Raw genomic sequence first — 27,468 nt, forward strand, 5'->3', positions numbered from 1 at the left:
ACAAAAATTAGCTGGGCATGGTGATGGACACCTACAATCCCAGCTACTTGGGAGTTTGAGGCAGAGGATTGGAATTGCTTGAAACCGGGAGGTGGAGGTTGCAGTGAGCTGAGGTCACACGATTGCACTCCAGCCTGGGCGACACAGCAAGAGAGCAAGACTCCATCTCCCATTCTCAAAAAAAAAAAAAAAAAAAAAAAATAAATCAATACTAATTAAAGTGATGCGGAAGGGCATTACAGTTGATGTGCCCCTCCTTTAATCATGCGAGCATGCATCTGTGTAACTTCAATTTTAGGAACTTTTTCTTTGTTTCATAATTAATTGGGCCCCAATTTTCTTGTTTCTTTTGTATTCTGTAGTTCTTCTTCATTATTAGCAGGTTAGAACTCCTGAATGAATCCTTTATTTCAGTCTTTCTCTTCTATAATCTATTTCTTGTCTTTTGTTCTACTTTTGCAAGATTTACTCAACTTTATCTTCTGCTTTTCTGATTCATTTTAAAAGTTCATTTTTTTTTTTTTTTTTTACTTAGTGAATGTTATTTTATTTTTAAAATAGCATCTTGTTCTTGTTTTCACAAGTACAATATCTTCCTCCAAGGATTTTAGTGAGAGTTTTTTGAAGGTTTTCTTTTGTAATCTACATTGTCTGAGTCCATTGTTTTCTGATTGTTTTTGTTTCTGTCTTTGATGTTAGAGACCTTTTTCAAATATTTGTCGATCTTTTGCCACTTGTTTGTGCATGAAAGTGGAGCACCAAAAGCTAATTTGTGTACATGAGAGGGATTCATTGACCAGTGGGTTTTCCCGTGGAGTAACTGTGCTGAGAGTTGACCATTTTGTTAGGAGACTTCCTCAACTGTTGGGTTCTAAGAGTATTTTCTCCTGAGCTGCTCTGGTATAAGCCTGATGTCTAGGGTTCTTGGAGCCAAGAATTGGTGGGGCAGGGGATGGAGTGGGAGGAGGATGGTTCTCACTATTCAGTGTGTACACTTTTAATTAATCCTCTGCTTTCATAATGGCATTCCTGAAAGTTTTCTGGAGTCCAGAGTCCCTCTGGTTCAACCTCTTTTGAAGCACGTCTTCAGTACTCTGCTGAGGTGGAGGAAGGGTAGCTATGTGGGTGTGTCCTCTAGGAGCCTTCAGTCAATTCTTTTATTTTCAGCTCCTTCTATACCCTAGCGTTGGTTCTTCAGTTCTTGGGCCTTTGCAGAATTCTGCAATGGTAACTGTTTTTTTCTTCTTGGTTTCCTCCACCATCCCTGAAACTGGGTCTTGTAACAAAGCAGGTAGAGGCTCCAGGTGGCAAGTAAGGACCATCACCAGGACTCCCTTTACAGCATCAGTGGCTTGGAAGAGTCAGATTATAAACTGGGACTGGAATCTAGTCATAAAAATGGTGCTGAACCATTCCTGTCTTACAGCCTGCTTATCCCATAGGAGATTGAGCCATAGTTGTCTGATTGGGACAGAGAGAGTCATACCATCAGTGAATTCTAGTGAGTTCGGCCCAGTCACATTCCTGAAGAGTCCATGTAGAAAACAAACTCAGCTTCTCCTACTATACTTTCAAACATGCTTCTGACTCCAGATGTGTGGTGATTTCTCTGACTGCAAACAAGCAATTGATTCTTTTCTGCAGCAGACATCAGCTAGGTATCCTCTGATTAAATTCAATTATTATACTGTTTACCTGGAAATAGCATCAGATCACACTGGTTGAGGGTTCAGTCCTATAAGACCAGTCCCACTTCTGATGCCAGTCACAAGATCCAGGTTGTTTACCCTGTGCTCTGACTGACTGGCTGTAAATTGGGGTTTCTACAACCTTCTTCTTTTGTGTTCTATTAATTTGCTAGAGGGGCTCACAGAACTCAGAGAAGCAGTTCTTTGTTATAAAGAATATTGCAAGGGATGCAGATGAAGAGATGCATAGGGCAGTGTATGAGAAGTGATGTGGAGCTTCCATGTTCTCTCTGGGCACACCACCCTCTAGAAACCTCTACATGTCCAGCTATCCAGAAGCTCTCCGAACCCAGTCCATTTTGGATTTTTACGGAAGCTTCATTATGTAGGCATGATTGATTAAGTCATCAGTTATTGGTGATCAACTTAAACTTCAGCCCCTCATCCCTCCTAGGAGGTCATGCCTGTTCTTTCTAGTGACCAGTCCACGTGCTAAAGCTATCCAGGAGCTGCCAGCCACTTACCAACACATTAGCCTACAAAAAGATACTTATCACTTTGAAGATTCCAAGGACTTTAGTAGTTGTATGCTGCGGAATAGGGATGAAGATTAAAAATGCATACCACAACATGACAATCCAGATGAAGCTTCATGGAGTACTGCAAATGATACCATTCAGTCCCTGATTTCTCTTTTGCCCTACCTTGGTTCAGCCTCCTTGAAATTGTTTCTTTTTTAAGATAAATTCTTTTCACAGGTGACAAGATGGCTATAGATATCCTGCCTCACATCCTCACAACTTCAAATCTAGTAGAAGAAAAGCTATTGGAGAATATTTTATTTGTGTGTATTATGAATTTTATAATAAATATAAACTAAAAAATTTGGCAACTATTAAATCTTGTAAAATGATTTCTTAAAATTGGTTTAACATATTCATGCTGTATTTTACCCCCTGTTGTGCACATAGGGAATATTAATGGACAGTAACTACATCTAATTTCTCAGGCTTTTCAAAAGAAGATTCATTTATGACCTAAAATAATAACTCATGTGATCACAGATCATTAGGTGAGAGCAATGAATGTTTGTGGAGGGAGTCATCAGTTTGCCAGAAAGGAATCAATCTCCACAATGGCATTCCCAGTATATTCGATGTGTTGTTATAGCATAAGGAAAATACAGCATTGACTGTCAGTCAGGAGTGTGTCATTTTATGCCACAAATCTACTCCAGAAAGTCAACTGAGATTAAGAAAAAAAAACTATCATAGGCTTGGCTTATTTACAAGCTCATTTTTATTAGATGCCACTTAGAAATTGTCATGTAAATGTTAAAGAACTTACCTAAAATAAATCTCCTGTTTTGTGGATCATTAGAAGTGCTGCTCCACCATTTACAGACCTACTTGCCCCCAATTTTTATATCCCATATGTGGTGGTCCCAAGAGGAGACTTTTGGAAGTTTTGGTAGGAGTCATTACTGATGAGATAGAATTCATGTGTGTTATTTTGCCATTCATTTTGTGTATGTCCTGTGTTTTTTTGTTTCTCTATTTCTCTGTTACTGTCTCCTTTTGTGTTAAATATTTATTTTCTAGTATATAATTTTAATTCCTTGGTCATTTATTTTACTTTTTTTGTTATTTTCTTAGTGGTTGCTATAGGATTACAATTAACATCTTAATTTATAACAATCTAGTTTGGATCAATACCAACTTAATTTCAATAATACACAACATTTTGCTCCTATATTAAAGCTCCACTCCCTCCCCTTCCTATGTGCTATTATTGTCATATAAATCACAACTTTATACAATACATGCCTTTCAACACAGAAATATAATTATAGCTTTATAATATAGATTGTCTTTTAAATCAGATGTGAGAAAAAAGAGTTACAAACAAAAATATGTTTATATTGTCTACTATGTTTAACTATGTAGTAAACTTTACTGGTGTTCTTCAGTTTTTTCTGGGTGTTTGAGTTACTGTCCAGTGTCCTTTTATTTCTGCCTGAAAGGCTCTCATTAGTATTTATTGTAGGCTATGTCTGTCAGTAAGGGATTCTCTTGGTTTTTGTTTATCTTGGAATGTCTTAATTTCTCCTTAAATTTTGAAGGAGAATTTTTACTTATTTTCCTTTCATCAATTTGAGCATGTCATCCCACTACCATCTGACTTCCATGGTCAAAATTCAGCTGTTAATCTCATTGAAGATCCCTTGAACATGATTTTCTTCTCTCTTCCTGCTTTTAAGATTCTCTCTCTCTCTCTCTTTTTTTTTTTGTCTTTTGGCAGTTTGATTATGATATCTGTAGGTACAGATCTTGTTGAGTTTATCCTACTTGGAGTTTGTTGACCTTCTTGGATGTGTAGATTAATGCTTTTTAAATCAAATTTAAGAAATTTTCAGCCATTATTTCTTCAACGATTCTTTCTTCCTCTTTCCCTCCTCTTCTCTTTCTGAGAATCACATTATGTGTATGTTGGTATGATGTTTTCACAGATCTCTGAGACTTTGTTCATGTTTCTTCATTCTTTCTTTTGTCTTTCTTTTCCTTAGACTGGGAGGAACAATCTCAATTGATCTGTCTTCAAGTTTGCTGATTCTTTCTGCCTATTCAGATCTGCTATTAAATCTCTATAGTGAATTTTTTAATTTCAGTTATTTTATCTGCAGATTTTCTATTTGGTTCTTTAAAAAAAAATAATATCTGTATCCTTACTGATATCCTATATTTGGTGAAACATTATTCTCATACATTCTGTTTGTTCTTTAGATTATTAATTTTTTTTAGTTTTTAAAACATATTTAAAATAGATGCTTTAAAGCCTTTGTCTAGTAATTTCAATTTCTGGGCTTTTTCAGGGACAGTTTTTATTGACTGTATGTTTTCTTTTGAGTGGGACATACTTTCTTTGCATATGTTAAAATTTTTTTTGTTGAAAGTGAGATATTTAAATAATGTGATGTGGCAGCACTAGAAACCAGATTCCTCTCTCCATCCCAGTTTTCGTTGCTATTTAATGTTGTTGCTGCAGGTGCTATTTATTTGGTTACTAATTTTCATGAACCAATTCTGTAAGTCTGTATTCTTTGTTGTGTGTGGCCACTTAAGTCTTTGCTCAGCTTTATTTTTTTAGTGGTCAGGACAGAGATTTTCTTAAATACCAGAGCCAGTAGATCTCTAAACATTTACCAAAGCTCTCAATGTGCATTTTGGGGTATGGCTTCAATGCTCAGACAGGCAGTTTACAACTCTGCCTTAATCCTAACTTCCTGCCTGTGCAGAGCCTGAAGGTGAGCTAGAGGTGAGAATTTAGGATCTTCTGAGGTCTTTGCTGTGCTTGCACAAAACCCTAAACATGCATGTAGCTTTCTAGATTCTAGATTGTACATATATACAAAATTTTCAATGACCTTTGTGGCCATCTCATTCCTAAGCTTTCCCTTTTAAGTTTTTTGGTTAGTTTTTTTTTTCTTTTTTCTTTTTTTGCCCCAATTTTTATTGCTGCTTGAGACCTGTGATGTTGAACAATTGCCACTGATTATTTTTGACAAATATTTTCTGGGGAAAGAGGCTTTTCGCACTGAATAAGCTCTGTCAGGTCAAATAAAGAAAAGTCCTGTGAATGGGGGTTTTTAGGGAACTGCTAGACAGGTTAAATAATTACAATTGTCTGAAAATTGTAGTTTTGATGTTCTCCAACCCCATTCTGTCCCCTTCAGGGGTTTCTAGGCTGATTTTCACCGTGATTGTGGAGTTTTTGTTTTCAAGACTACTGTAGAGATGAGAGGGGTATGGGCACAGGGCAAGTTCAAACACCACACGGCTTGTTGTTCTTACTGAAATCCAGGTTTTTTTTTTTTTGAAATGGAGTTTTTGCTCTTGTTGCCCAGGCTGGAGTGCAATGGCACAGTCTCGGCTCACTGCAACCTCTGCCTCCTGGGTTCAAGTGATTGTCCTGCCTTGGCCTCCCAAGTAGCTGGGATTACAGGCATGTGCCACCACACCCGGCTAATTTTTTGCATTTAGTGGAGACGGGGTTTCACCATGTTGGTCAGGCTGGTCTCATGCTCCTGACCTCGAGTGATCCACCTGCCTCAGCCTCCCAAAATGTTGGGATTACAGGCGTGAGACACTGTGCTTGGCCAGAAATCCAGGTGTGTTTTTTTTTTTTTTTTTTGAATATTTACTCCTTAGATTGTTGTAAGCCTTTGGTTAATTTTCAGAGTTCTGAAACAGTTGGCTTTAACAATTTTTGCCTGTTCTTTCTTACTGCGTATGGAGAAGTGGTCTTTTCAGAGGTCCTTATTCCAGAATTCCCATTTATATTCCTCATTCTGGTCCTATACAACTATAATAACGAGAAACTTTTCATATAACAGTCATTGGAGTTGGGATGGTGAGGGCAATCTGGTTATGACATCTGTTACCCTGTTGGTCTTCAGGAATGATTTGGCTGACTGTGAAAGTGGCCTGTTCTCACCACTGAATGTACATCTTTTTTGATACTTTGCCCTTGGCTAAACAGGATGACCTATTTAGATAATAGAGGACCATTCTTCATTCTTTATTTATCTGAATTAGAATCTTATCCACCAAGGTACATAATTATCATTTTCTGAGAGGTAGTGTATTTTAGGCAGTAGCTACTTTGTACTAAATTAAATCTTTTTGACATAGACAGGCAATTTTCACTTAAATGGGATTTGAGTATATTTGAATATATACTTAGGAAGACAGCTCATGTTGAGAAGTTAATTATAAATTATTTGCATAATAATATTCAGATTGAAAACTTCTATAAAATAAGTATTATTAATTGTTGGGATATATTTATATATGTTTTATATTAAGTTTCATGTGAAATTATTCTCTCAGTATATGTAGAATGTCACAAATTTGTGGCTAGACAAAGTTCAAGCTCATCTTTTGCATCATTTATGAAAAATGGTTTTACTGAGTAAAAAAGTTTTTAGTATAATTTCAAGGGGAATAGTTATATAATTTGAAATGTCAAACTCCTAGCCATCAGAATTATATGATGTTTTGAATATATTTTTCTCTGTATAGTGGTTTTTACTTTTCAAAGTGCTCTTACTTTTGCTTTAGTTTCACAAGAATACTGGAGGTTGGTATGGGTGAGGTCCTATTTTGGGGTAAGGAAGTTTATCTAGGTGATATATTCAGTGGTTGAATAACATACTTGTAAACACACCATGTGCGTATGGTATAGCCCTTCCCTCCTCCTCCAGTACTTTTTCCGCTTCATCAGACCATTCCTCTGCTAGTTGCCTTATTAAATGATGTAGATAAAAATAAACACAGGGCTTGGAAGCAGATCCATCACATCCTGATTGTGTGTCCTTGGGCAAGTTATTTAACTTATTTGAACCTTATTACTTAATCTCTAAAATGAAGTGAAATTATCATAACTCTTACCTCAAAAGGTTGCTATAATAATTAAGATAAATTATTATAAAGATAATAATAATTGGATCAGTGTTGTGGCTCACACCCATAATTCTAACACTTTGGGAGGCCGAGATGGGGAGATTGCTTGAGCTCAGGGGTTCAAGACCAGCCTGGGCAACATGTGAAACCCCGACTTCTGAGAGGTAGTGTATTTTAGGCAGTAACTAAAATATAAAAAAATTATAAAAAAATAAAAAATATAAAAAAATTAGCGGGATGTGGTGGCGCACACCTGTAGTCCCACCTTCTTGGGAGACTAAAGTGGAAGGATTACCTGAGCCCAGGAGGTCGAGGCTGTGGTGAGATGTGATCACACTACGGCACTCCAGCCTAGCTGACAGAGTGAGACCTTGTCTCAAAAAAAACAAACACCTACTCGAAATAGCTAACCAAATGCTAGCAGTTATTTTCCTCTTGAAAAGAATTAAAGGAAACTTTACCAGGCTTTGTTATTTTATTTGTTGTATATAACTTATAGATTTAATATGCTTTTCTTTAAAGCAATCAGTTATATTTCATAATTCAATTTCATAATTTCGCATATATTTCATAATTCATATTCACATAATTCATAATTCATATATTTCATAATTCAAACTACCACACCAATGTGATTTAATGAGGCTTGATAATACAAAAAATAGAATTATAATAGAATTGTTTTGAATATTTTAATAATGTGTTATGCAGTAAGCATAATTTCAGATTCATCTGCAAATTGCTAGATTAACTATAGGTGAAAGAAGGTCTTAGGGAGGTTGGGGCTGGGATGAGATAGAAGGAGGATTTTCCTGAGCCTGGCTTGATTTGCTTCAGGATTATGCTAGCTGCTGCTCATGGATTTAGAGTAAAGGAGCAGTCTAAGATTCCTAGCACAGTCTCGCCGTAGAGAGAGTGTTCAGTGCTTTCTCAAAGGAGCACTTCCTCCAGCTATTTTGTTTGTTTATTTATTTATTTACTGGCACCCCAGATGGGACAGGAACCCTTCAGCTATTTACAATCCTGCTCATATACATTAACAATTCAGTCATTTCCTTTGTTAGTTCATTAATTTGTTGCTTCAAAGACATTTATCAGGCATCTGTTGAGCCAGCAAAACGCTCTTGGTCAGTCATGTAAATTCAGTGTGCTGTACCACCTGGTAGGACACTAGACTAGGCAGGTGCTCAGTACCTGTTTCTGATTATCTTCTTGTTTCTCCACCATTCTAAAAAAATAGGCTATTTGTTTACATGGCATCTTGTGTGTGAAAAGTCTCACAGAAGTCTCTGGATGATCAGCTTTATGAAATGAACATTTTCATGTTTTAGGGGATGTGGTTTGGCCCACAGCATATATTAATTCAAGTGAAATGAGTTGTGTAATAACACCATGTATCATATGTTATAATCCCAAGTATGCCAGTCAGGTGGTATCACTGCAGTTTTCTGTAGGTGGAATTGAGCTAGAGAGGTCATGGAACTTCTGTCAAGCAGCTGGCAAGAGGCAGATGCATGATACAAGTGCCTGTCTCAGATGCCAATAGTGCTAATTCTTTCCATTATATCATCTATTTCTCTCTGTTTTAAGCACTTTATTCAGGAATAATCATGAACACATGTTAGAATTAAAAAAAATATATAAAGAAGTCCAAATAATGAAATTTTATAGTACTAAATATGGTGAAAACACTGTTAAAGTTACACTGTGCTTTGCTCTAAACTTCTAGAGCAAATATTGTAAATCCAGGAGAACCAATTGGTTTAGGAGTTCACACTTATGTTACTACATGAATGCTTCTTGATTACTTCCCCAAAGCACTCAGTCAACATCATCTTCAATTGGTTTAATGTAATTTTCACTTTTCCATATCAGTTTTTAATATGGCTACACTGCTTTAATTAATTTTAAAAGATTATTCTGGTTGCTTGTTCATTTATTTAACAAATAATGAATGCGCACTTACTATGTGTCAAGTACTATTCTTACCACCAGGAATACAGTGGTGAACAAGACAAAATTCTTGGCCTTCTAGAGCTTGTATTCTAATGGGGAAAACAGACAGATAACAGATAACCCATTAGTATAATGTCAGGTGTTATGAAGAAAAGTAAGTACTGCAAAGAAAAATGAAACAGAATAAGGGAAGAGAGACTGATTGGGAATGCTGTCTTACACAGATGGCCTAAAGAGGCAGCATTTAAGCAGATAACTGATGAAGTGAGGGAATAAGCCCTGTGACTACCTAGAAGTAGAGTGTTTCAGGCAAAGGGCACAGTAAGCACAAAGGAATGAGAGTGGAACTGGTTTGACATGTTCAGGAACAGCAAGGAGGATGTTGAGGCTGGAACTCAGCAGAAAAGTGTTGTTGGTTCTGCAATCAGAGAGGTAGACAGGGCCCAGATCATGTGGGGTTTTATAGATCACAACAGAGGCTTTGTATTTTTTCAAAGTGGGCTGAGCAACCAGTGAAGGGTTTTAAGAATAGAGAGGCAAGATCTGACTGATATTTTCATAGGTCAGTGTGGCTGCTGTGAGAAGAAAAGACTGAAGACAGGCATGAAGAGAAGCAAGCAGACCAGTTAGGTTATTCTATCAGAGAGGTCCAGCACGGGGAGAGGTGATGTGCTTTGGAATAAGAGAGGAATGGTACTGAGGGAAGAAGCTGTCTGATTCAAGGTATACTGTGAAAGTAGAGCTGATAGAGTTTACTAATGGTTTGCTTCATGTGTTTAAAAGAAAGAAGTCAAGGATGACTCCAAGGGTTACCCAAAGGAACAGGTTAAATGTATCATTTACTGAGATTAGGAATATTTGGAGAGGAAAATATTGTGGGAGATCAAGAGTTCTATTTTGGATATGTAAAATCTGAGGTGCTCATTAAACACCTAAGTGGTGGTGTTACATGTAAGAGATTGGATCCAGTTCAAGAGCAGAGTTTCAAACTGGATTTATGAATCATTGAGTTATCAGTCTGTACTGGTATACAGGTTTAAACCATGCCCCTCACCCCTCTAAGAAAGATATTTGTAAGGCCCAACAATCTCCTCTCCCCCATCCCATACCTGTGAATATTTGGAAATAAGATCTTTGCAGATGGTTTTAAGTATCTTGAGATGAGATAATCCTGGATTTAGGGTGGGCCCTAAAATCCAATAATTGGTGTCTTTATAAGAGAAAAGAGAGAGATATTTAAGACAGAGAGAGACAAGATAGAAGGCCATGTGAAGATGGAGGCAGAGATTGGAGTTATGCTACCACAGCCAAAGAATGTCAGGAGTCACCAGAAGTTGGCAGAGGCAAGGAAGAACCCTCCTGTAGAGCCTTTGGAGGGAGTGAGCATGACACTACTGACGGCTGGATTTTGGATGTCTGGCTTGCAGAACTGTGAGACAACAAATTCCTGTTGTTTTAAGCCACTCATTTGTGGTAATTTGTTATGACAGCCCTAGGAAATTAATTTAGGTGGTGTCTACAGCCTTGAGACTAGTTGAGTTGAGATTACTTAGGAGATGAGCGTAGGTAGAGAAGAGAAGAGGGCCAGAGATGGAGCCCCAGGACACTCCAGTATTTTAGCAGTAGTGAATAGGAGGGAAAATAGCAGAGGTGATGAAGAAGTGGTAGAGGATCAAGTGACTATGGCATTCCAGAGGACAAGAGAAAAATGACTTCAAGATGGGCAATGTAATCGGCCATGCCAAATGTGGCTGAGAGATGGAGGAGGGTGATGTGGCAGGTCAACCAGGCCTACTACTTAGGAATGGTGAGGAAGCCCAATAACAGTCAGAAATGAAACATGGGAGTCAGTAAGTGTTGGGGAGTGAGATTTCTCCTACATTGTAATACAGCCTTGCTCCCAAACTAAAGACATAGCACCCATATTTCTTTGTCCCTCTGGCTTGTCAGTTTTCCCCAGTTCTCACAGGCTGTATTGGACTTCAATCTTAAAATGCTGCTCTATGAGGAGCCAGAGAGATGCTGAGAAGCTGCGTCCATTCAGTCACTCGTATTCTTAGCTCCTGATTCCTTTCCATCCACTGCTGGAAGATTCAGTAGTAAACAGAAATAAAACAACCTTGAACTGGGTCCAAGATATCATCACCTCCAATCTTTGTATTAAAACTAGACTTCTGTGTTTCACCCAATGGAGATAAGGGTGGAGAACTGACCATTGGATCTGGCAGTTGAGGGTCACTGGTGACCTTGATAAGAGGGGTTTGGTAGGAAAGTGTCCTTAAAGAGGGTTCAAGGAAAACTTGGCTGTGAGGAAGTGAAGACAGGAATTATAAACAGCTCTTTAAGGCCCACTGTAGAGGGAAACAGAAAAATGAAACACTAACAATCATAGTGTAAGATGAAGAGAATGTTTCTGAAAGATGGGAGATACTATAACTTGTTTGTGTGTTGATGGAAATGATGTAGAAGATAAATTAAATTGGTGATGGAGGATAGAGAAGAGATAAATACAGGAGAATGGGATAAAGACAGGATAAATGTGTGAGAAAAGTCCTTGATTTAGGGGAATGAGGATGAGATTCAGGGTACCTGTGAGAGTGCTGGCCATAGATTGAAGAGAATTGGATTATTCTTCCATTTTAATAGTAGGAAAGGAAGAGAACATGGAGACAGATGAGGTTAGTTGATAAACTGATTAGTGGGGAGATAGCTTTTTATCGTGTTGAGTTTATGATGACTGAATATTTGCCTATCCTGATAGGTCCTAATGATTGTATAATAAAGACACTATGTTTACACTGCTGCTCAAGGTGCCTAGCAGTGTGGCTGACATCTGCTTATTTTATTGATATTGCTACACCCTGGCTGAGCAGTTCACCCTTGAGAGACATTCCATTTCCTGTATGGAAAGCAGAGGAGTTAGTGGTGGTGTTGATTGATTACTTGATCATGAGTTCATTACCCATGAAGACTGTAACTGTGCCTTTTATCTTCTGAGCACAGCAGTATTTTAGCATTACCCATCCAGCTTGTCGTCTACAATAGAGGGCTGTTCAAAGGCCTCACTAGGGAGGCAAATGTGTCTGGAAATCCCTTTCACGGTGATTTATTTCACAGCAAATGAATTTCATTTCTAAATCTAGCATGACCAGAGGTCTTCCTGGAGTATAAAACCATCCCAAGAGGAGTGTGAGACCTCTCGCTGGGAAAGAGGGCACCATCTTCTCTTGAGATGAAATTCATGAATTGGGTCAGAATTAACTACTAAGCTGGTGGCAGACTTTTAAATTTGACTTATGGGGGTGTGTCCCTACATACCTCCTTCAGCATTTGCTTTTTGATGTCTCCCTCTTAAATCTGGAAAATGTTAAAAATCCATGGGTGATGTAAACTGATATTCATTGACCTTGGGCAACAGCAGATATGCAATTTGCTGTCTGGTCATAGAGATGGTAGAGATGCTGCTAAGTTGGACAGAAGCTTCAAACATCCAGGTATTGTCAACACTCAGAATATAATGATTATGTTTATAAACTGCAAAAATAAAAACAATTCATGGAGGAAACCTATTTTCCAGGTACTATATGTCTCTGCACCTATTCTTCACCTGAATTAAATTTCCATTTAACCTTAAAATTCTTTGCTTAAGTATTTGACCAATTAAAAAAACCTAATAGATGCTAATTAATTGCATTGAATGCCCAAATGCTACTTGACATGTATTGAATCAGCTGGTCAGGCTGGTCTTGAACTCCCAACCTCAGGTGATCCGCCTGCCTCCACCTCCCAGAGTGCTGGGATTACAGGCGTATGTATGAAAAAATCAGATTAAAAAATAACTTAGTATGTAACTCATAGAAGCCGTGTTTTGACTTCTTCAGGAATATGTTTTGAGCTTTTATAATATGGGTGAGACTCATAAACTCAATTAGAAAATAGAAACAGAGACTAAAACTGAAGGGTTTGGAGTCTTTGAAAAAATTGTTTTACAAGTTCTATCCAATTCATTGTTCTTTTAAATGATAATTTACTATGCATTGGGCTTGAACAAGACAAACGCTAAGCCATGTTATAATTCAGCTTGTTTGCAAAGAGTAGATCACTTATCTGCATGTTGAGAAATGGGCTTGCCCAAGTATAAAGGAACACTTTCATTTTAACCTTTAAAAAAGTAAATTGAATCTTATTTAGATTTGAAAATATGACAACAAACACATTAGCTTTATAGGCTTAACAAAGCTTTTTATAAAAGTATATATTCTTTGATATGCTGATTTAATTGGGAAAATAAGGTGGTATGATTATAAAATTTACTGTGAAAAAGAAGGAAGAATATGTTTAGGACTTGAATGTGAATGTGTGTGTGTAAAATTTGGATTTTTTAAAAGTACAAACAAAAGAAAAATGTGATGGCACGATGACAAAGTGAATGTGCTGTTAAAATGGAGCTTGTTATTGTCATCAGTGTAAAAGGCCTCGACGTGGATTTCTAACGCGTTGGTTCCTTTTTGCCACTGGGGGTCACTGTAAAGACGCTGCTTGAAGAAGTGTAAAACTTCCCTGATGCTCTTTGTGGAGTTTGAATGTAGAAATTTAATGTAGAAAAGAAACACTGTTCATGAAAAAGACTTAAAAAAAGTAAGAAGATGATAAACATATTCTCTCTTTTTCTGAATTTAATTGCCAATTAGTAATATGAATCTTCATTTTTTCCAGAAATTCTCTTTATATTAATATATGGATGTGTTGCATTGCTCTTCAAGGTAAAAGTGTTTAATAATGATGACTTTAGTGTTACAGAATAATTGTCCTCTTATGTCTTTCTTATTTCAAGGACATTAAAACACAATTAATAGTTTCCTCTGCAATTAAATCTTACTCCTGGATTCTGATGTGACCACAAGTTTCTAACGTTTCCATTAATGGAGTAGCTGTTTCAAAAGTTGTTATAAAAACAAATTCTATAAGCCATCCCCAGAATATATAATTAAACTAGATTCATATAGTTATTTTGTTGGCAGTATAAATAAAATGACAATTAAAAAAAGCGAAATTCTTCTAAACTTCTGTAAGAACTCCATTTTTCATTGCTGAGTTTTAGGATCTTCCCCTCCCCTCTTGTCCCCTCCCCTTCCTCTTTTCCCTCTATTTCTTCCCCCTCCCTTCTTGCTCTTCAACTTTTCTTGAGTGGCTGCCATGTACCTTGAATAGAAGAAAAACTATTTTTTTCCATTGGGACAAGAGTGAAGTAAGGAAGTGTACATGAGGCTTATACGTAGATATCTGGAGAGGTATTTGAATAATTTATTGCCTGTTGACATAGATTTTCTCACTGTAAGTGGGGAGCAAGACTATCAGCTGAGGAAGAACTGGGTTGGGGGTGGGGTAAGGACGTTAAGAGAGAAGGGGGTTGTGTAAGACATTGGGCGAGAAATGCATTTTGACCAGCTGCTGTGGAGAAACGTGGAAGGAGACAGTGGGCAGCACTGGGGGACTCTACTGAGGCCACGGGGCATCTGCACCAAGCTTAGTGGTTGTGTAATTCCCAAAACCACTCGGCAGCTGGGAGGTTGAAGAGGCAAATACTTGGATTGCTTTTAGATCAGGATTTTGCAGGGAGGGTTGAATGGAAGATAAAAGTGGGCAACAGAGTCGAGGATATTGGCAAAATAATAATTGGAAAGACAGACTGTGAAATACTTGGAAGAAAGTGAAATAAAAAAGAATCTGTATGTTTTGAGGAAAATGAAATGGTTTCAAGGATGGATTCTGGACAAGCTTGAAGAATTGCAATGTGTTCCTATAAAGAGAAGAAAGAAAATGGGAGAATAGGAGTTTGTGGTTAAAGAGATGTATATTAGAGTTTATGATTTACAGGTGGAACAAGTCCAGGTTATAAATGTCCAGGATGTGGTCATGGGAGAAAATTGCTAAAATGGCATGCAGGTGAAAAGTTACTGAATAGAAGCAGGCAAGGAACTCAATAGCCAGCAGACTGGATACATCGTCCTCATGCACATTGCTGCTGCTTGGATAATGGTGGAACTAAGGGGAGTGAGGACTAGCATGATGATGCTAAAACTTCCAAAAAATGCGTGTGTGTTTGTGTTGAAAATGAGTGTGGTATACATTTGGTAGAAGACAGCAATAAGGGGGAATAGAAGCTGCTTTTCCCAGATGATGGCAGGTTCCAAAGCAGTGTTTCAATGTGAAGTTGGAAGATTTGGGTTTGGAGAAGCACCAAGGAATAAGAAAAATTCCTTAATCTCTACTCTTTTCCTCTAACCCTGGGCTCTATGGAGCCTGGGAGCATATACAGTCTTTACCTGAAAGGCATAAAAAAGAGAACTCAGTTTAAATAAAGGCAAGGAAGTGAGAGCTATTGTTTAGACAAGAGTGTGAGTGTGTTGGAGTAATTTGGTGACAATAAAGATAGTTCCAGATGGCACAGTGAAAAGGATTGGCAAATAGGCAGCAAGAGGAGGAAGCAGGCAGCATGCTGCTGGAACGAAAGTACAAGCTGTTAAAGTAACAGGGAAACATTCTGAAAAAATTTTGCTTTAATAAGAATTTGCATTAATAAACCCATAAACATATAAAACTTACTTTTTAAAACAATACAGCCCGCGGTGGTTAATAGCAGCACTCTGGAGCCAAATTGTTGATTTGAATCATGACTTCACCATTTACTAGTTGTGTGACCTTGGGCAAATTTCTTAATTTCTCTGTGTGTCAGTTTCCTCCTCTGTAAAATGGAGTAATAATAATACCTTCCTTATAGGACTGTTTTGATATTAAATGAATTAATGTCTGCAAAGTACTTAGCACAGTGCCTGGCACTTGATAAGCTATATAAAAGTGTTACATAAAAATAATTTGTTAAGTGAGTTAAAAAGTGAATTTGTGGCGTATGAATTTCAGATTTATAAAATTATTTTTCTAGCAGGAATCGTTATAAGGACTTTCAAAAACCAATAGTTGTAGCAATTTTAGGAAGCATATAGCTATTAAACTTAAATCTCACTCAGCAGTGTTAACCTTTGCGTTACACTCCCTTCTTGCCCTTTTCTCCTAGGGCTGCCTACACTATCACTCATCTAAGGCTCCTTGCACATTGATGGGTTATAAAGGTGATAACCAATCATGATGCACAAAGCCAGAGCCACCCTTTCAAAAAGCAGTTGTGTTACCTATGCAAGTGTGTGTGTGTGTTTCTTGTTTTTTAAAAAGCCAATTACAATTACAATTATTAAAAGAAAAACAGAAAATTACAATTTTCAGTAATGGTGCCTGTAGAGGTCTGTTTAATGCAAATCATGTTCCCTATTTAGTAGGTCCCAACAAAACCAGTTGACTTAATGGAAACTTTTGCTGTAGTAGAAATTCCTGATCATGGAGGACAGATGACCAGAGGAGCTTGGATTTGGTTTGTGAGTGAAGAACAAAATTGACTGAGAAAGATCTGGTAGTACTAACTGTTTACAAGTTAACCCACTGGAAGCAGTTAAAAGAGTTTCCTGCTGTTGCTGATAAGAGTCACTGGAGGGTGTTCTGAGCCCAGGACATTTTGTGGTCAATAGTCATTAATATGAGGTATGTGTTCAGGATTCCAAATAGATTGCTGAGGGCGGTATGTGGAGCTTGATTAGTTATTAACTGAGACATAAACTCCCGTGAGAAAGCAAGACTGGGAAATACCTCACAGTCCCAAGTCCACAGCAGTGGTGGGTGCCTACAGGGCAGGCAATTGTGAAGGCTTTCTATGCTGGCAGTGAGGGAGGTTTCTTGATTAAATCCTAATTGTGCTTTCTGGGAGGAACTCCTCTTGTCTGTTGTCTATTATTCTTCCTGTGTTCAACTTCTGAAAGTTTCTTCCTTGTCCATTATCTTCTTTGACATATCTGAAGTAGAAATAGGGGATTGTGACTTTCTTGAGAGATTCACAGCTTTCACAGCCTGCCTTCTTCTTGTAAAAACTTGGGGTGATAAAGGTTGTTTTAAAACTCAGAGGCTTTTTCAGGCCAGGCCTTTTGTTTCTTTGTGAATTCATTAACTTTAAAAACTCAGTAAGCTTCTCTACTATCTGCTTCTTGTTAATTCCATGTACAAATAACTGTACCCAATGATTTTTTCCTAGGCATAGATCTTAAATCTTTTTTATGTATTTATTTTTCATGTTGCCAATACCTTCCACCCCCTTCTTCTGTCTCTTTCAACTTATTGTGGTTACCTTGAAGCTACCTGAGACAGTAGGCTTGAGTAGGGAGGTACGCATTCTAAGTGTAAAGTTTGATGAGCTTTGACAAATGTTGACCCATGTACCACAACCAAGATACAGAACATTTTCATCACCCATAAAATCTCCCTTGTGTCACTTGCCAGTCAATCTATATTCTAGTATCCAACTCCTGGCTCCAAGACACCATTGAACTGTTTTCTGTCACTATAAATTGGATTTGTCTTTTCTAGAGTTTCATGTGAATGGAATCATACACTAAGTACTCTTTGTGCCTGGCTTCTGCTCAGCATAATGTTTTTGAGATTCATTTATGCTGCTGTGTGTTTTCAGTAGTTCATTATTTTTAAATAGGTGAATTGTATCTCATTCTGTGAATATGCCATATTCTGTCAATCCATTTATCTGTTAGTGGATCTTTAGGTTATTTCTAGTTTTGGGCTATTGCAAATAAAGCTACTGTAAATATTAATGCACAAGTTTTCCATGTTCATATGTTTCATTTCACTTAGGAAAATACCTAAGAGAAGAATTGCACGTGTTAAAAAATTTTTAAAAACTACTAAACTGTTCTCTAACATGGTTGAACAATTTTTATCCCCAAGAGCAATATGAGTGTTTAATTGCTCTACATTCTCACCAACACTTGGTGCTGTTAGTTTTATTTTAATTGTTTTCATTGTTTTGTCTGTGAGGCAGCATTGATGTGCATGTCTCTGAGTGTCATCTTAGTGGTGATGCTGAGCATCAGTTCATGTCCTTATAGGACATTTGTATATCTGCTTTGGGAAATGTCTGTTCAAATCTTTTGCCTATTTTAAATTGAGTTGTGTTTGTCTTCTTAGGATTAAGTAATGAGTCAAAAATATATCTGAAACAAATCTTTCATTATGTATTTATAATATTTTCTCATCCATAGTTCGTTTTCTCATATTCTTTAACTATCTTTTGAAGAGCAAGTTTTACTTTTGACTATGTCCAATTTATCAAGTTTTTATATGGTTCTTCTGATTATGTTCATAATTACATTAGACTTTGCCTATCCCAAGTTTGCAGAGATTTTTCTTCTATGCTTTTATTTAGAAATGTTGTAGTTTTGGTTTTAAAAAAGTTTAATTTATTTATTTGAGACAGGATCTTGCTCTTTACATGTATTGTAGTGCAGTGATGTAATCATCGCTCACTGAAGCCTCAACCTTTTTTTTTTTGTATATTGTGTGAAGTAAGAGTCAAAGTTCATTGTTTTTCATATAGATATGTAATTATTCCCGTACCATTTAGTTTGAATGGACTGTCCTTTCTCCATGGAATAACATGGGAATCTTTGTCTGAAACCAATTATATATGTTTACATATGTATATGTATATGCATATTAGTTTAATACATATTAAACCTATATTTATAATTCTGGACTCAATATTTTGTTTCATTGGTCTGTATATCTACCCCTGTGCCAATAATGTACTATCTTAATTACCATAGCTTTATAGTAAGCTTTGAAATCAGATAGTGTATTTTTTATCATTGTTCTTTAAAATAATAGTTTATCTTGTTATTTGAATTTGTAATCAGCTTGTCAGTTTCTGCAAAAAGATTACTTGGATTTTGTTTGGAATTACATTAAATCTGTAGCATGTACTGTCCAATATTCTAGCCTTTGTCCACATGTAGCTATTAAGGTTTAAATTAATTAAATTAATTACAATTTAATTAATTAAAATTAAACAAAACTTGAAAATTGGTTCCTCATTCACACTACAACATGTCAAGTGTTCAATAGCCACATGTGGTCTTGGAAATGTCTTGGAAAGCTCAATACAGTACATTTCCATTATTGCAGTAAGTTCTATCAGACAGCACTATTGTAGACCGATTAGTAGAGAACTGACTTAACAGTATTGAATGCTCCAGTCAGTGAACATGGTTTTTTTTTTTCATTTATTTCAGTAGTCTCTGCAGTATATTATAGATTTCAGCTTACATATTATGAAAATATCTTATTAAATGTATAACAGTAGAAGTAATATTATTGGGTGATGTGTTCTATAGATGTATTTTAGGTCAAGTTTGTTGATAGTGTTATTTAAATCTTGTATACCTCTTGATTTTTTAATTTACTTGTTCTTTCAATTACTGAGACAGGAATGTTATATCCTTAACTATACTTGTGAATTTATTCACTTCTCCCTTCAGTTCTGTTAACTTTTGCTTAGGTGCTTTTTAAAATTCAAACTTTCAATCTCTGTCTTTTAATAGTGGCATTTAGACCATTTCTATTCAGTGTAGTTATCAATATCAGTTTATTTAAGTCTGAAATTGTGCAATGTGTCTTCTACCTATGTCATAAATCTTTCTATATACAAAACACATGCTATGTTTTCTGCATATGTTTTAAATGACACCTGGAAAGCACTGACATTATTTTCGCTTTAAGTTATCTTTTAAAGATGTCAAAAATGAGAAAGAAATATTCTGCATTTATCCATACACTTATTATTTGCAAAGGTTTTTAAAAATACCTTTGTGTGGGTTTGAGTTACCAACTTGTATTTCCTTCAGCTTGTAGAACTTACAATTTCTTGTAGGACAGGTCTCTGAAAACAAATTGTCTTAGCTTTTCTTTGTCTAAAAAAGTTATTGCCTTTACTTTTAAAATACATTTTCACATTTTCACTGGATATTGAATTTTAGGTCGTAATCTTTTTTGTTGTTGTTGTTAGCACTTTAAAGATGTCTTCTAATGTTTTCTTGCTTTCATAGTTTCTGATGAGAGGTCTACTGTTATTAGTATCTCTGTGTGTGTGTGTCTCTTTTTTCCCTCTGTTTTTTTTTTGTCACTGGTGTCAGCAATTTAATTATAGTGTGCCTTGGTATGTTTTGTGTGTGTGTGTGCGATTGATGTTCTCTGAGCTTTAGAATCTATGAGTTTGTAGTTTTCATCAATTGTTTTTTCTTTTCATTCCTTTTATTTACTCATGTTCATGTTTTATTTTATATTTTTGAGAATTTTGTGCATATTTATAATAACTGTTTAAATGTCATTTGTGAATTCCATTGTTTCTAGTAGGATTCCATTGACAGATACTTTTTCCCTGATGATAGGTCGTACTTTCCATATTCTTCATGTATCTAGTGGTTTTTGGTTGAGTACTGGATATTTTGAATTTTATGTGAGGCTGAATTGTACAATATTCCTTAAAAATATGTTGGATTTTGTTTTAGCAGATAGCTATATTACTTGAAGATCAATTTCATATTTTTGATGTTTGTTTTTTGGTTTATTAAAGAATAGGTCCATGGTAGAGCTTACTGAGATTTGACCTTTCTGGTGTCTCTCATAAATGCAACATATTCAATAAGATCTTTCCACTGTAGCTGGTGGGAACTTAAATGATTCCCATCCTTTTGTGAGCTCTGCGAATTATTTGGCTTACAACTTCCTGGAAGTTCTTTTCTCCCCTACATGTAGAATCTGCATGCCATGCATGTAGAATTATTCTTTCTGTAACCTGTATACCATGCATGCATTTAAACAAAGACACAATGAGACTCCTGTGAAAATTTCTAGACCTCTCTTTTATCTGGAATACTGTCCTGCAAAGTCTAGTTCCTTGGTCTCCTTGAACTCAATCTATGTCTCCTCAATTTAGCATGACCAATGTTTAATTGATGGTTATCTCCTTGGATTTTTCCTCCTTGCCTTGTGGCCCAGAAATTACCTCCAAGCAGAAAGTGGGTAATGTCTGAAAATGACTGTTTTATATATTGTATCCAGTTTTCTAGTAGTTTACAGGAGAAAGATATGCCTGAACTCTATTATTCTCTTAAACTCAGAAACAGAAATTTCGAAACCCTGAGTTTAACTGAAAATTCTTAGTGAACCTTTGTTGCTTAGAGCCTTTTCAGTCTCTTATTGCATTGTTTGTATCACAAAACAGGTTAGCTTTTCAAAATCAATAGATTCAAATTTTAGATGTTCCCTAATCCCTTTTAATTTCCACTTGCAAAATGATAAATTTCTTGTGTGAACTCATATCATTCTTAAATACCTTGCTTTAAGCATCAAGGAACAATCAAGACAAATTGACATTCTGACCCTTTCCAACAGCTTCTCCTTTCAAATCCACCTTAAATGTTATCACATGCAGCAGGTTTGCAAAATATGCAACTACTGCATAACATGAATCTCCATCTTTCTAACTTGCAACATTTGTTTCCTTGCCATTTAACTTTGTTATGCCAGCTTTTCATTATGGCAGCTCTCTTCTTCACAGTACCATTGTTTCTACTAATAAGATGGCAATAAGTAGACTCAAACATGTAATGGTGCAAACAGTAGTCCTACGTGGATGTTCAGGGTGCTGTGGTATTTCTTCTCCATGATGTTTTGCAGAGCTCCAGAATCCTTCCATCTTGTCACCCTTAGGGACGTTGGGAATCATTATGGTTAGATTCAGCAAAGGGAAGGTAAAGCAGCACGCAGGAGCACATGTGGGAAGTTATATGGACCAACTCTAAAAGTGGCACCTATCACATTCCACTAACTAGAATTCAATCACAGGTATAACCTAAGGGAGATTGTAATTCTATTGTAAGAAGGATTTGCAAATATAACTTAGCCATGTGCCAAGGATGAAGAAGAAAATGGATTCAGGTGGACAAATAGCAGGAAGATTTAAGTGTATGTGGATTCTTTTTTTTGTTGTTTCTTCATGTCTCAGTTTATTTTGGAGTGCAAATTCTCAGAGACCCACTTCACATCTAAATTTCCTTATTTTTGAGGTAATTCTTCTCTTGCCTCTTTCCCTTTCCTTTTTTCCCTCTCTTTTTCATTTCTCTTTTTTCCTACAAATATTAAATCTTCCAAGTACTTTGCTAGAATCTGGACTATGTTGGTAAGCAAGGCAGAGTCCCTGCCACCAGAGTGACAGTAATTTTTGTTCTCCATTATTTACCTAACATTTTACCAAGCATCACATACAGTAATATTACCTGATGATTTTTAAAATAAAAACTGTGTTATTCAGAATTGTTGAAAGTAACAAGAAACTACTACTTGGAAAACTTATAGAAAAAAAGATGAAATTCTTCCTATTCATCACCGTTTGCTTTCAGAATTAAAATATTCCATAATCTTTGCCAGACAGAAAGAACAACATTGATTTCAAATCACCCTCCCCCACAACTCCCATCAAAACCCAAAACAAAAAAAAAAATGCATTAACTGGAGGACATCTAATTTCCTAAGTCTGTTTTTAATTTTGCTTTATACATTTTTATATTAACTCTATATTGATTTTTTTCCTTGCTGTTGGTCCTGTGTACACAGTGTTCCAGATGACTTTTCTGGCAACTGCTGATGTGGTTTGTGGCTATGTTTGGTCCCATTTCTTAATTAGATGAAATGACACCCCACTTATAATTTAGTTACATAAAAATGGTAGAAATGTCAGTGTTTTTATAGGAAAATCACCGTGCTGACAACACATCTAGGTAACATGGTAGAATGGTATCATATATCTTCTCTGGATTTTATATTTCAATGCTTGGGTGATCCTAAAAAAGTAAGCTTATTTTTAAAATTAATTTATTCGCTTAATAAATATTTACTGAGTTCTTATTCTGTGTTTGGCAGTGATGTGAATAGCTTAGAATATGTATGTAGTTCCTGGTTTTGAAGAGACTATGCCTCGGTAGGGAAATCTGAAATATAAGCAGGCTCCTAGTGTTGTATAAGAACTATGATTTCAGTGTAAATAGGAAGATTTAAGGGCACAAAGAAAGGGCTCTGAGTTATGCTTTTGGGAGCCTGATTGAGGACCCGTTAACGAGGTCTGAAAGAAATTTTGAAGAATGGGTAGGAGTTGACCAAAAAAGTAAGAGAAGGATATTTGGAGCTGATGGGAATGGGATTATAAAGGTGAGGGGGGCATGTGAAGAAGTAAAAGTCATTGGGTTTGACTGAGGCTTAGTATTGCAGTAGGTCAAAGATATTGTTGAGAAATGAAGCTGGTGAGATGACAACTTTTACTTATTGAATGATTTTTATGTACCACATACTTTACAGGTACTATTTAAATTAATACACTTTATTGTTCTGAGCAGTTTTAAATACTCAGCAAAATTAGGCAGCAAGTACAGAGAGTTCCCATATAACCTCATCCCCACCATGTACAACTTCCCCTACTATCAGCATTCCACACCAGAGTGGTACATTGTAATCAGTTGTCCCACAGACACTTGCACACACATTTATAGCAGCATGATTTGCAATGGTGAAAATATGGAACCAGCCTAAATGCCCATCAATCAACGAGTGGATAAAGAAATTGTGGTATAAATATGTATGATGGAATACTATTCAGCCATAAAAAGGAACAAATTAATGTCATTTGCAGCAACCTGGATGGAACTGGAGACTATTATTCTAAGTGAAGTAACTCAGGAATGTAGACATAAAATTTTAATCTATTTGGGTAAATACAAAGGAGGACAATTCCTGAATCATATGGCAATAATATTTTTAGTTTTGTTAGAAACTTGCAAACTGTCTTCCAAAGTGGCTATACCATTTTACATTCCTTCCAGCCATAAACGAGGGTTCCTGTTGCTCCACATCTTCACCAAATTTGGTATTGTCAGTTTTGTGGATTTTAGCCATTCTAATAGGTGTGTAGTGGCATTTCATTGTTGTTTGAAGTTGCAATTTCCTAATGGAATATGATGTTGAACATCTTTTTCATAGGCTTGCTTGTCATCTGTTTCTCTTCTTTGGTAAGGCTGTTCAGGTATTTTTCTTATTTTTTAATTGAGTTGTTACTGTTGAGTTTTAAGAGTATTTTTATATATTTTGGATAACAGTTCTTTATAAGATGTGGGGTTTCTTTTGCAATTATTTTCTTCTAGTCTGTGACTTGTTTTCTCACTCTCTTGAATTTTTGTTTCTGAGCAGAGCTTTTAAGTTTTAATGAAGTCCCCCTTGTTGATTATTTCTTTCATGGATCATGTCTTTGGTGTTGTGTCTAGAAAGTCATTGCTATACCAGGGTGATGTGATTTTCTCCTATGTTAACTTTTAGGAGTCTTTTCAGTTTTGTGGGTCTATTACCCACCTTGAGTTAATTTTTATTAAGAGTGTGAGGTTTGTGTCTGTACTCATCTTTTCCATGTAGCTGTCCAGTTGTTTCAGCAAAATTTTTCATAAAAACTATCTTTGCCTATGTATCTTTGTCAAGGATCTGTTGACTATATTTATATGGGTCTGTTTCTGGGCTCTATTTTATTGTTTTACATGTCTGTACTTTCACTAGTACCACACTGTGTTGACTACTGCAGTTTTATTGTAAGTCTTAAAGGCAGATGTGTCAGTCCTCCAACTTTGTTCTTCTTTTATATTGTGTTGGCTATCCTGGGCTCTTTGCTTCTCCATACAAAACTTAGAATCAGTTTGTTGATGTCCACAAAATAACTTACTGGGATTTTGAATGAGATTTCATTGAATCTATAGATTAAGTTGGGAAGAACTAGTGTCTTTGCAATATTGAGTCTTTCTACTTGTTAACATGTAAATATCTCTTCATTTATTTAGTTCTTCTTTAATACCTTACATCAGAGTTTTGTAGTTTTCTTCATGCAGATCTTGCACATATTTTGTTAAATTTATACTTAAATATTTCATTTTTGGAGATTCTGATGTAAATGGTAACGTACTTTTAATTTCAAATTCTGCTTGTTTATTGCTGGTATATAGGAAAATGATTGACTTTTATATATTAACCTTGTATTCTGTAAACTTGCTATAATTGCTTATTAGTTTCAGGAGTATTTTTGTCAATACTTTTGAATTTTCTATATGCAGAATTATGTCATCTGTGAGCAAAGACACATATATTTCTTCCTTTACAATCTACAAAGAGTTATTTCATTTTCTTTTCTTATTGCATTAACTAGGACTTCCAGTGTGATGTTGAAAAGCACTGGTGAGAGAGAACATTTTTGCCTTTTTCCTGATCTCAGTGGGAAAGCTTTGAAGTTCTCACCATTCTGGCTAGGGCAATCAGGCAAGAGAAAGAAATCAAGGGTATTCAGTTAGGAAAAGAAGAAGTCAAATTGTCCCTGTTTGCAGATGACATGATTGTATATTTAGAAAACCCCATTGTCTCAGCCCAAAATCTCCTTAAGCTGATAAGCAACTTCAGCAAAGTCTCAGGATACAAAATTAATGTGCAAAAATCACAAGCATTCTTATACACCAGTAACAGACAAGCAGAGAGCCAAATCAGGAATGAACTTCCATTCACAATTGCTTCAAAGAGAATAAAATACCTAGGAATCCAACTTACAAGGGATGTAAAGGACCTCTTCAAGGAGAACTACAAACCACTGCTCAGTGAAATCAAAGAGGACACAAACAAATGGAAGAACATACCATGCTCATGGATAGGAAGAATCAATATCGTGAAAATGGCCATACTGCCCAAGGTTATTTATAGATTCAATGCCATCCCCATCAAGCTACCAATGAGTTTCTTCACAGAATTGGAAAAAACTGCTTTAAAGTTCATATGGAACCAAAAAAGAGCCCGCATTGCCAAGACAATCCTAAGTCAAAAGGACAAAGCTGGAGGCGTCACGCTACCTGACTTCAAACTATACTACAAGGCTACAGTAACCAAAACAGCATGGTACTGGTACCAAAACAGAGATATAGACCAATGGAACAGAACAGAGTCCTCAGAAATAATACCACACATCTACAGCCATCTGATCTTTGACAAACCTGAGAGAAACAAGAAATGGGGAAAGGATTCCCTATTTAATAAATGGTGCTGGGAAAATTGGCTAGCCATAAGTAGAAAGCTGAAACTGGATCCTTTCCTTACTCCTTATACGAAGATTAATTCAAGATGGATTAGAGACTTAAATGTTAGACCTAATACCATAAAAACCCTAGAAGAAAATCTAGGTAGTACCATTCAGGACATAGGCATGGGCAAGGACTTCATGTCTAAAACACCAAAAGCAACGGCAGCAAAAGCCAAAATTGACAAATGGGATCTAATTAAACTAAAGAGCTTCTGCACAGCAAAAGAAACTACCATCAGAGTGAACAGGCAACCTACAGAATGGGAGAAAATTTTTGCAATCTACTCATCTGACAAAGGGCTAATATCCAGAATCTACAAAGAACTCAAACAAATATACAAGAAAAAAACAAACAACCCCATCAAAAAGTGGGCAAAGGATATGAACAGACATTTCTCAAAAGAAGACATTCATACAGCCAACAGACACATGAAAAAATGCTCATCATCACTCGCCATCAGAGAAATGCAAATCAAAACCACAATGAGATACCATCTCACACCAGTTAGAATGGCAATCATTAAAAAGTCAGGAAACAACAGGTGTTGGAGAGGATGTGGAGAAATAGGAACACTTTTACACTGTTGGTGGGATTGTAAACTAGTTCAACCATTATGGAAAACAGTATGGCAATTCCTCAAGGATCTAGAACTAGATGTACCATATGACCCAGCCATCCCACTACTGGGTATATACCCAAAGGATTATAAATTATTCTACTACAAAGACACATGCACACGTATGTTTATTGCGGCACTATTCACAATAGCAAAGACTTGGAATCAACCCAAATGTCCATCTGTGACAGACTGGATTAAGAAAATGTGGCACATATACACCATGGAATACTATGCAGCCATTAAAAAGGATGAATTTGTGTCCTTTGTAGGGACATGGATGCAGCTGGAAACCATCATTCTTAGCAAACTATCACAAGACGAGAAAACCAAACACCGCATGTTCTCACTCATAGGTGGGAACTGAACAATGAGATCACTTGGACTCGGGAAGGGGAATATCACACACCGGGGCCTATCATGGGGAGGGGGGAGAGGGGAGGGATTGCATTGGGAGTTATACCTGATGTAAATGACGAGTTGATGGGTGCTGACGAGTTGATGTGTGCAGCACACCAACATGGCACAAGTATACATATGTAACAAACCTGCACGTTATGCACATGTACCCTAGAACTTAAAGTATAATAATAAAAAATAAAAAAATAAAAAATAAAAAAAAAGAATGATGTTGGCTGGGCGCG

At 36.3% G+C, this 27,468-nt stretch overlaps 1 protein-coding gene across 3 annotated transcripts in view; it reads left to right on the forward strand.

Moving 5' to 3' along the window:
• DNM3 (dynamin 3) overlaps positions 1–27,468 on the forward strand; it is a 574,343-nt gene that overhangs the window by 153,616 nt on the left and 393,259 nt on the right. The gene's annotated exons all lie outside the window — the stretch shown is intronic.

The sequence above is a fragment of the Rhinopithecus bieti genome, unplaced genomic scaffold (genome assembly GCF_001698545.2).
Source record: "Rhinopithecus bieti isolate Rb0 unplaced genomic scaffold, ASM169854v2 scaffold_1853, whole genome shotgun sequence".
In the NCBI taxonomy this organism is placed as follows: domain Eukaryota; kingdom Metazoa; phylum Chordata; class Mammalia; order Primates; family Cercopithecidae; genus Rhinopithecus; species Rhinopithecus bieti.